This window comes from Amblyomma americanum, chromosome 2 (assembly GCF_052857255.1).
Source record: "Amblyomma americanum isolate KBUSLIRL-KWMA chromosome 2, ASM5285725v1, whole genome shotgun sequence".
NCBI lineage: Eukaryota > Metazoa > Arthropoda > Arachnida > Ixodida > Ixodidae > Amblyomma > Amblyomma americanum.
This window is the reverse complement of record NC_135498.1, coordinates 94,929,605-94,940,523: the sequence shown is the minus strand read 5'-3', so window position 1 is coordinate 94,940,523 and position 10,919 is coordinate 94,929,605. Positions and strand designations below refer to the sequence as shown.

Sequence of the window (10,919 nt, the reverse complement as noted above, 5' to 3'; positions counted from 1 at the left end):
TCTGTTTCATGGCACATACTTTCCACTACCTTGCATGAAAATTGTGCAGTACAGGCCCACCATAAAACTAGGGGCATAGTATACTGCTTGTATGCAACTACTTTGGCGTTAGAGAATGCATACCATGGTCTTAAAGTTATTCTTTTCATTTGCAACTGGTTCATAAAAGGCCTATTCTGGCAAAAGGCATTTAGCAAAATTATCTTCCCCTGAATGCTTCTAAGGATAACTTTAGTTCATTCAGGAAAATATATATTGACAATATCTCTTAAAGGCATGATTGTCCATATTAGCTCTTGTTACCTCACAGTATTTAGTTTTGTGCCTCCAGCATCACTGACTTGCATCATATGTTAAATAGAGTAGTAAAAAGCTCGCTGTTAGTTTAAACCACAACTCATGATGGGGCTGTGCACTTGTTGTGTTACATGAAATATACTTATGTATGAAACAATTTCTTTCAGCTGCACCTCACATGATTCAAATTCCACCAGAAGAAAGGCTGCAACACAACACTGCTCACTACCTGTTGCTTTCCCGGCACATAACATGCCATAACAGCACATAGCAGGTAAGATGTGAACAAAAACAGTGCATGTATATGTTCCACACATGCATTTTGTGTACTACCAACACTATGATATGATTAACTATGTCATGTAAGAGAGAGCACACAAATCATTTTTTGTATATATTGCAGCATGGTTATTTCAAGTTTTAAACTGGCCATTGAAACGACCCATTGTATCACCGCTGGTTACCCGGTGGCACTGGGGATCGAACTCCGCACCTCCTGTTTGCGAGGCAGATGCTCGGACCACTAGGCCACTCCTGCGGTCCCCCCACTGATGTTGCTTACACCAGGTGCTGTTAAAGCCCCGGTATGTATGTTAAATGCATTTTAGAAAACCATTCACTTCCAAAGTACCATTTCATCTTTATAGCAAAACCACAGTTCGCCTAGCTATACAAACCTGCTGCATACATGCCAGCAGAAGGGTTGCACGTACATGCTTCGTTAGGAAAACATAAAAATCAAGCAGAGCCTGCCCTTCATGGTGCATTACAGCCTGATTTTGAGCAATGATCAAGATAGGCAGATGGTCATTTCATTGAACACTTGCATGATACATTCGTAGAATCGAAAAGACAAGTACTATTGCAAAATCTTCAAACAGTGTTTATTCTCAGAGAAAACATATCATGAAAAAAGTGTTGGATTAGTTATGGTGCACCTTGTATGGGGAAAGGGGCTCCCACTTTGTGAAAGGCTTAATTTTGGAATAACGACAGCGTTTAGACTAGTTGGGTTAACATGTTTAGATAGTGGATGTGCTCAAAAAGACACTGGAAGTAAGCGCACTGTGTGGAAATCTCTGTATCCTTGTCTTTTTGAGCGCTTTCACGATCTAAATTTAATTTTGCAAGAGAGCAAGGAAAACAAATATTTAAATTCTGATAATTAAGGATAAAAGATCATGTTTTATTGTGTTGCTTAAAGTGTACATTGTATCGCTATTGCTGTATTGCAGCACTTCTGTCGTGGCCTTGCATTGCAGCCTCTTGACTTTTGTTTATATAATAGGCAGTCCTTTTTTTCATTCGATTGCAACACTTTAGGAGTTACTACAGAGTTCCGTGGTAGCGAACTCTCAGATTAACGGTTTGCATTATTACGCCAGCATAACTTGCTAAGTGTTTCACTGCAGTCTTGTTACTAGAACAGCCTCTTGAAAGTATTCAGCCTGGTGGTCATTGAGGGTTACTGTTCACATATCAAAATGCCGGATCAGCTGTATACTCTTTACAGCTACCAGAACTATGGTACATTTCATGACATGTTGGCTGAAGAGTTCTGGAGCACCAGACTGGGGATTTGGATGAAACAATTTTCAAATGTGTGCTCGGTATCACGCTGTTTTGTTCCAGTTGTGGAGAGGTTTTATTTTCATATTTGTTCTGTCAAACATTTAAATTTTGGGCAATATGTTGTTGCCTTTATCTTGTGTTCTCTTTGTTGTTGAGGTTTAGTATTTTTGGCACAAGCACTCCACTCTATTATTTTTCAGTATAATTTAAAATTTGTAGGGCACGTCACGAAGAATAAAACTTCTACTTGAATAATCTGCATGTGTTTATGTTGTCATTGTTGATATAAAAACTTAGTTGAGAGAGCTTGTATTTTAGCTCTGGCTAGAATTTTTAGGAGAGCCTCAGTAACATAATCACATGACCAACACAAACTCGGTATTATTGTTTGTGCAATGAAAAACAGTTTTAAAATAGTTATTAACAGCTGTCAGTGTAGGACTGGCCTAAAATGTTTTGTGCTCTATGTAGCTCTTCTCTGCGGCAGGATTAATTCATCTGCACCTGCAGCCTGATACCGCCAAGATATCAATTCTTGGGTGAACTTATGATTTTTTTTCACTGAGCAAAGTTGCATCATCTTGAAGCATGGAACTTGAGCTGATTCTTAACAGCTCTAGTGTAGCGAATTTCATTATCCTCATTGCTTAGTTTACATTCACCTCAGGACAATGGCTTTTTCCAGTTTAATTATCTGTGTCTTGCACCAGCTACATCCCACACTATCAGAAATCACCTAATCTTATCTAGTGAGCTTATAATCAGCTATCTCCTGCTATATTTTCCTTAGGGTGAAATTCATTTTGTTGTGATACAATGCACAAGCTGTTTCCTGGCGTGGTGCTCAGCTTATCTGAAATGAAATGCTTGGGAAATGGGTCTCTGATTCCACCTTGAGTAGACGAAATTAACTTGTGCTAAGGCACTCTTTGGCCACAGATGCCCTTGTGCCATTAAAATCCATCAAATTTATTCTGTTGCCCTAAGATACCATTGGTGATTCATTCTCTGCATTGTATGCCCTGGCCAGATCCATTTTCTTCTTTTAATTTCTGCCAGAATATTAACAACTTCCTGGTTCATCCCTGTTATGGTTTCACTCGGTCAGTTGTTCTATTATAATTATAATCACTTTATTGAAAACATATTTTGGGCTAAATGGCATCAAGTTTGCCACTCTGCACAATGATATATATGTTTGGTCTTGTATGTCTTTACTTGTGTGGTAATGTTTATTTTGTGCTCACTGTCTAAACAACCTTATTTGCCTATGATATCCTAAGCCCTTCTATACTTATTTTCCTTCCCCCTGGCTCTTTCTCTTTTCAGTCATTCCTCTTTCCTTTACACCAGCCATTGGTCACAAGGCTGCTGTGGGAACGACAGTCAGCACTGGGCCCTTCTTTGTTCATGGAACCTGCACTCCTACTATTAACACTAATAGTACGTTATCAGTATTTTTGTGATACTGCATTTATTGTTATTTATGAAGTAGTTGGCTAAGGCAATGGTAGCAGTGTTGGATATTGCAATATATTATGCATATATCTCACTTGCAATATCTCAGTGTGTTCACTATTACACTACCCTCTATTTCTTTCAGTTCAGTTATTTGGCTATAGATATATTGTGCTGCTTTCCTAGTTTAGTCCACTCAAACTAAAACTTTGCTCTTTGTGTCACAGGTAGAATCTACAATGATTGCTGCTCTGTGTCTTGTAAGCAGGAGGCAGTGTTCAATGGAGCCATGAACTTTCCTTGGAATTGAAAAGCCTTTGCCGTATTATGCGCTGAACCACGAGTGTGAAGAGGAAAATGTCATGCCTTGGATTTCTGCATAGGTGAGCCATTGCGGTGAATCCACCAGGGCGAAAGACAGGGATGAGAAAGGAGACAAGACAGGTGCTGACTCGCGACTGAAGTTTGTTGGCGTGAACAGGGAATATATAAAAAGCCAAGCAATACCATAAACCATGTAGTTACAGATAAGCATACAGGACAACATGAGTCAAAAATCGCCCTCAGCATTTCCCTGATCGAGGTAGTCCAACTCATTGTGTGATAACATGATAGACAAAACACACATTCTTCACGGAGTCATAAGATGTGTCTAGCCTCGATAATCTCCCATTTAATCTCTGAATTTACTGCCAAAATGCGTGTTGCCAAAAGGAAAAGGTAGCAGACTTCACATCCCGTGCAGTGTACAGCAGAGTTACCTCAACCACCTAGCCAAGCCCCTACCCTCTTGTGTTCCTGTAGTCTTACATTCATACACCTTCCAGTTGCACCTACGTAAACCATACTACAAGATAATGATATTTGATACCACATTCATTTTACAAGGTACATATACATTTCACTCTACACGTGTACTTTTCTCGAGCCACATTCACAGAATTATTCTTAAAATTTTACATGAATTAGACAACGTATTAGGGGCCGAGAAAGCCACTTTTACATCATACCTTCTGGCCACATTTTTCAAATTGTGCGACAATTTATGTACATACGGTAACACAACTGGTCTTTTGGCATCTCGCTGGCTGGCCCCAGCCTGATTGTGCCGGTCACCGCAAAACTGTCTCAGCTTCTTTAACAATTTATCATATGCTCTTGCAGTAACAAGGTTTGGAAATCCTGCATTCGTTAACCTTAAAATCTGCTCTTGGAAACTAGTCGTCATGCTGTGAAAGCATAATTTCATCAATTCTGAGCCCGCGCTAGAAAGTGCAATGCTATCTTTCACTAGCTTGGAATGGTCGACATGTAGCCAGGTAGCAGCTCAACACTCGCTAGCACACATGAAGTGTGCTGAACATCAAGGTAAGGTCCAGAAACCACAGCTCTTTTTCTTGGGACATTTGCTCCAAGGTAAACCTGAGATAAAGGCCTTGCTCCTTAAACAACTTCAGAAGATGTACAGGTCCCGAACTATCACAACCTTTATAAAAGACCAGAAAATCATCGACATAGCAAAAGATTTTTCCCCCGGCCCATGCACATTCTGGACAATTATTCTATCCACCCTACTCAAGAAAATATTGCTTAGCACAAGGTCAACCTTTGAACCACTACATATTCAAGACTTTAGAACACATACCGCACTGCGCTACTCTACAAACATGCTCTTCAAATAAATGCTATTCAATAACATGCTCTTCAGATGAATTTCAGAAAAGGATTCATGCAAAATTATCTCTGGTTATTTGCAAAAGCATCTGTCTACTTCGCATCTTGAAGATCCATTTCTTGTACTCAATTCGCAGTGTGGTTGAGTATCTTAAGAATGACAATCCAGCGGATTGTCTTGTGATTAGTGTCGATGTAGAACTATTTTATTCTATCTCGTATGAAGATCTTGTGAAAAGCTTATGAATGTGTATATCGGAGCACAACGATGAGCTCGTGTTTAGGAACGGGTGTGTAACATGTCTTTTTTGGCACTTGCATCCTTTTATTTGAAGGGAAGAGCATGTTTGTGGAGTATGGCAGTGCGGCATATGTCCAAACGTCTGCTAAATGTATCGATTCGAAGGTTGCCCCTGTGCTAAGCAATATTCTCTTAAGCAGGGTGGAAGGAATGATTACCAAGAAATTGCATGGGTGGGGGGAAATATTTCGCTACGTCTATGATTTTCTGGTCTTTTACAAAGGTTGTGATAGTGTGGGACCTGTACATATTGTGAACTTGTTTAAGGAGCAAGGCCTTTGTCTTAAGTTTACCTTGGAGAAAATGTCCCAACAAAAAGAGCTGCGGTTTCTGAACCTTACCTTGGTGTTCTGCACACGCCATGTGTGCTAGCGATATTCACCCAGGAGTGTTAAGCAGCTACTTGACTGTTGGTCGAATGATTCTAATCTAGTGAAAAATAGCATTGCGTCGTCAAGTCTAGGCTCGGTATTGGTGAAGCCATGCTTTTACAGCGTGACAACTGGTTTTCAAGAGAAGGTTTTAAGGCTAATGAAAGCATGATTTCCCAACCATGCTATTGCAGAAGCGTGCGATAAATTGTTAAAACTGAGCATATAAGATTGGGCAAGTTGGTCTGACATGCTAAAGATAAGAATGGCGCAGCATCAAGTAACGAGGACAACAGGAGAGCACACCCACGCACAAGTGCCATCCATGGAGCGGATCCAGAATCTAAGAGCGTGCACTTGACATTCAGCGTTGGCAGCCAAGGATCGGGCTCGTTCAATCTTTAGCGATCAAATCCGTGTTTCCTAGTTTCCTTGACTGTCAACGCTGAATGTCAAGCACGCGCTCTTGAATTTTGTATCTGCTCCAGGGTTGGCACTTGTGCGTGGGTGTGCTGTCCTGCTTTCCTCGTTACTTGATGGTGTGCCATTCTTCCCTTTAGCATGTTAAAAGCTGAAACCCCTTCGCAGGGACTGGCATGATCAGGCTGGGGCCAGCCAGTAAGATGCCAAAAGACTGACTGTGTTACTGTACATACATAAATTGTTGCAAAATTTGAAAACTGTGGCCAGAAGGTATGACGTAAAAATGGTGTGTTCGGCCCCTTATAAGTTTTCTACAATCTGTAAAATTGTTAATAATTTTGTGAATTTCGTTTGGGAAAAGCACATGTGTCGAGTGAAACGTGGCAACATATATGTGCCTTGCAACCATTGCATGCATTGCATACCATTATCATGTGGTTGGGTTTATGTTGGTGAAACTGGAATGTGTATCAATGTAAGACTACAGGAGCATGAGAGGTATTTGGATATTGGTAGGGGTTGTAACTTATCTGCATATTACAAGGGATGTGAAGGCTGCTAGCCATTCCTTTCGGCAACACGCATTTTGGCACTACGTTCACAGCAGAGTAACCAGAAAATTACCGAGGCTAGACACATCTTATGACTCGGTGACGAATGTGTGAGTGTGCTGCCCATAGCGTTAACATGCAGCGGGTTGGACTGTCTAGATGAGAGGAATGTTAAAGGCAATCTTTTACTTATGTTGTGATGTACCTTATGTGTAATTGTGTAGATTGTGGCGTGTGGCTTTTCCGTATACTCTCTGTTCACTTCAATAAACTTCAGTTGCGAGTCAGTGCCTGTTTTGTTTCTTTTCTCGTCCCTGTCTCGTGCTGATAGATTCAAGTACTTGTAAAGTAGATTCACTGAATTGTGTACTTGCAGAGGCTTGTGAAAAAACGAGAGGAATTTTCTTTCCTTTATGCGGAATGGAAGGTTGAAATTTTTTACTTAAATGTTTGCAGCATTACATTTTATTCAGAAAGGTAAAACCCACTTTATTGTACATTTTGTGTGCAATGGTGCCGGTGGCTGCATGCAACTGAAAACAATCGTCCAGGTTATCTAGCTAGCGTCCTTCTTCCTTGTGCCACATTTTCTGAAATATTATTTTGTCAGATTTATTTCAATCAGAATTTCTAAGAACATATTGGTGATCACATAATTTGGTGATCACATATGACATAATTCAAAGCGTGATCATTGGTATTTTTTAGTCTGGGGCAGTACAATGAGAAGTTCATAGTATATAGTAAAATTAAATATGACCAGTCTAACATAAACAAAACTACTTTTTTTAAAGGAAAATTTTGCTACCGAAGTGCTGGAGTGACATGGCATTATGAAAACATGGACAGTGTGCTGTATTCATGATGGCACGAGAACTTGCGTACAGTGCTTCAGGTAACTGGTGAGTACCTTGGTGCTGTGCTTCTGCTAATGTAGCCAAATTATGTTTTTAATCTAAGAGTGTATCTGAAAACTTAAGCAAAAATTGAGTAGTATTTAGATATTCTTGCACCAGATACCACTGTGAGAATTAGTTATTAATGATGTGTCTCACATGTACCCTTGTCTGCTGAATATAGTAAGCATGGCTTTCGAGCTGAGTGCCTCCGACGTATGAAAAAAAAATGGCCACTGGGCTGCTCCACGACGCGTAGAGCAGCCCAGTGTAGCACATTCAGGCTTCATGGAGTGGAGAATGAAGGCAGTAAATAATTTAAGAGTAGAAAACACAGCACAAACCACAGGACCAGGAAACTGACAGAACACACCGACCCTGATGACACTCTTTGCATGAAAGGTGTTATAAAGTTGCCTGTCATGTAGTGCAAGATGGAGGTCGCACAGGACGGGTGTTAAATATGAGTTGATGCAGACACCTGTCATTACGTAGTACTCACTGTAGAACTCGAGCAAGAAGCAAAGGTAACAGCTGAGCATGGCCACTCTTGTGCTTTCCTCCGCAAGCAATTTGGAATTGCACTTAGAAATCTTTTATGCTTTCTCTTGACATATACATCATTGCTGCATGTGGCGAGGGAAAGTACATACCCTTGATGTCAAGTGACAGTGAACTCACAGGGCTGGTCACATCTCACTGAGGTGTTGTGATATATCTACAGGGCACCTCATGAGAACAAAGAGCCCTTGAAGGAATTCTCTCAAAGTTTGTTGCCACATGGACCTCTTCGTAATCAATGACTCTAAAAGGCAAGCCTTCCTTTAGTGTCACAAAAAAAGGCCTAGGACATGGGTCTTTTTGCTTCTCCATTAGTGCCAAAATGTTTGCTAGCGAGATCTTTCGCAGATATATAATTATTTCACAAAATGTCAAGAAGGAGACTGAAGCTGCACCAAGCAGTACCAGTAAAAAACTTATCACAGCTGTTCAGAAAGCAGAAAGACTCATGCCCTCATCCTTCTTTTGCATCAGACACATGAGGACACTTCGTCTTTCTGGGTCATCATTTTGAAAAGGTTCACATGGCAACGGCCTTTGGTTAAATTTCTGCCAAGAGCCCTTTTTTGAAACTTGAGCATCCGTTCCTTGTGAGGCACACTGCAGAGATATTGGAATGCCTTAGTGAGCTGCTTCCGGTACGTGTGACTGCATTTTCACTGACATCAGATATTAGTACATTTTCTTGCACATGCTGAGATAATGGAAGCTATGAGTGAAAACATGCGGTTTTGGGGAAGTGTGCTTCCTGGGGCCGTATTCCAAGTTTGTGTCATAATAAAAAGCGTCATAATCTGCCGCAACGGGCATGCCCGGGAACTGGATATAAACTGAGTGCGGGACTTTCGCTTCGTCTTTTCTTGCCTATAACAAATTGGATGGACGATAAATTCGGCAAGCGTCTCCCACCTTTTTCAGATGTTACCAATGTTCCTTGCTCGCTAAGTTGTGCATTTAGTACTATGTACAGAAAGGCACCTGCAGTGAATTGTATCTGGCCCCCATCCTGAGCTACTTTCTATTTGCACAAAATGATAAGCAACTGTAAAGACTTTCTTGCGCACAGTGCCGCCCGGGAAAGCGCATTTTGTCTGCTTCTTTCTGGACCGGTGGTTTTTACTGTTTACTGTTATGAGAAATGAATTTTGGGCAATAAATTATAACGGGTTGGTTCTCGGTGAATGGCTTTTGAAAGCTTCTACGAAAGCCGATTGTTCAATAGCGGATGGTTGAAATGTATTTGTGAAATTTATATTTGGTGTTGTGTGACCACTAAATGAGGATTTTTTTATGCTTTTCAGATGGATCCGACAGCAATGTGCAGGTGTACAGTGTGTGTAGTTTGCCATGAAAATAAAACGTATGTACTTGTACTCACCCAAACACTTACCACTCTTTCATTCTAAGCTGCATTCTTTGTACGTATGCACTACATAATATGCGTAAAGGAAAGCCTTGTACATAATACTTATTTCTTCGGCACCTGGACGGCTATATCTGCAGTGAACATTGCGGGCAGAAGCTATACGAAGACGCATGTTCATGTACTACAGAAGGTACATAATTACAATACAGATAATTTCCGCTCTAGATGAAATGACTTCCGAGCGAACGGAGGACGTATGCATACACATTGCGGAAACTTCATTAAGAACAAAACATAAGCATTCGTTGTGAAAAAACAATTTCGGTCTCGTGCATAGCATGGCGTAACTTTCCGTTACCAAGAATGTGACAGTCGTCATACGGAGTCTCTGTTTCTGACATTTAGTCCGTACCTCATGTTGCGGAAAACCCTCCGGCAACGCATTACCAGCGGGTTTCTCTGTACTGCGGAGCATTTTTTTTTTACAGTGTTTGCAAGTTTTCTGCATACATTGTTTTTCATCGATGTGTTTTATCGGCCGAAAAGGCGATTGTATAGAAACCAATATTGTAGCACTTTGACGCTGGGAGGTTATCTCAAAGGTTTTAAATTTTTGACGATAATTATAGTACTTTGACGCTGGGAGGTTCCCCCGAAGGTTTAAGTTTTCATGTCCACCAAATTTTCCGCGTTTGTTGTTGGTCATTCTTTCATTATCACTCTTTGTGTTAAATCACGATTGCTGAGTTTGCGCGCTGGTTGGCTTGCCCAAGCGTGTGTGTATCATTTGGATGATCAATTGCTTTCATGTGGGTTGCGCACTCATTTAATCTGGGGACTTACTTATAAAGTAAGAATAATGCTGTTATCAAGTGGATAGTGCAGAAGGCGTCTCTGGTCTGTAAAAGTAGCGCCTACTTCCGATGTTCTGACTATTGAAGAAATTGCGTTTTGTTGTGTGATAAGCTTGTTGTGATACGGCTCAGTTGATGCATAAAATGTAGGGGTTTGGTGCAATAAACTTCAGTTGCAAGTTGGCGCCCGTCCTGTTGTGTTCGTGCCTCTTTGTCTTTGTCGTTTTAGCGCCGTCCTAACTTCTTTCAAAACAATTAGAGCGACTGGTTGGGACCCCGTGTTGTAGCTGTCACGGTGGCTTTCATGTTGGGTACATCGCTGGACGTAATTGTTTTGTTGCAGTTGGACTCCGTCGCTCACGAACTGGACGCCAAATTGGTGGTTGTCGCTGTTGAAGCCCCTGCTGTTCATGCTGCTCGTGATTCAGGTACAGCTTTCATGTTGCGCGCAATGCTGAACGTACTTGTCCGGCAAGGTTCATACCAAAATCGGGCGTTACAATACCTAGGCACCGCAAGGCAGCTATCGCTTGAATACTCGATATCTGCGTGGGTAATAACTGAGAATGCAAGCGAGGACCTCCGTTAAACATAG

General features: G+C 41.1%; 1 long non-coding RNA gene across 1 annotated transcript; it reads left to right on the top strand.

The window, feature by feature from the left end:
• The first annotated feature begins 479 nt into the window (after positions 1-479).
• Positions 480-3,279, top strand: LOC144118829 (uncharacterized). Its single transcript, XR_013312159.1, has 3 exons — positions 480-571; positions 701-881; positions 3,199-3,279. It is a non-coding gene; the product is annotated as an uncharacterized LOC144118829 (long non-coding RNA).
• The last annotated feature ends 7,640 nt before the right edge of the window (positions 3,280-10,919 follow it).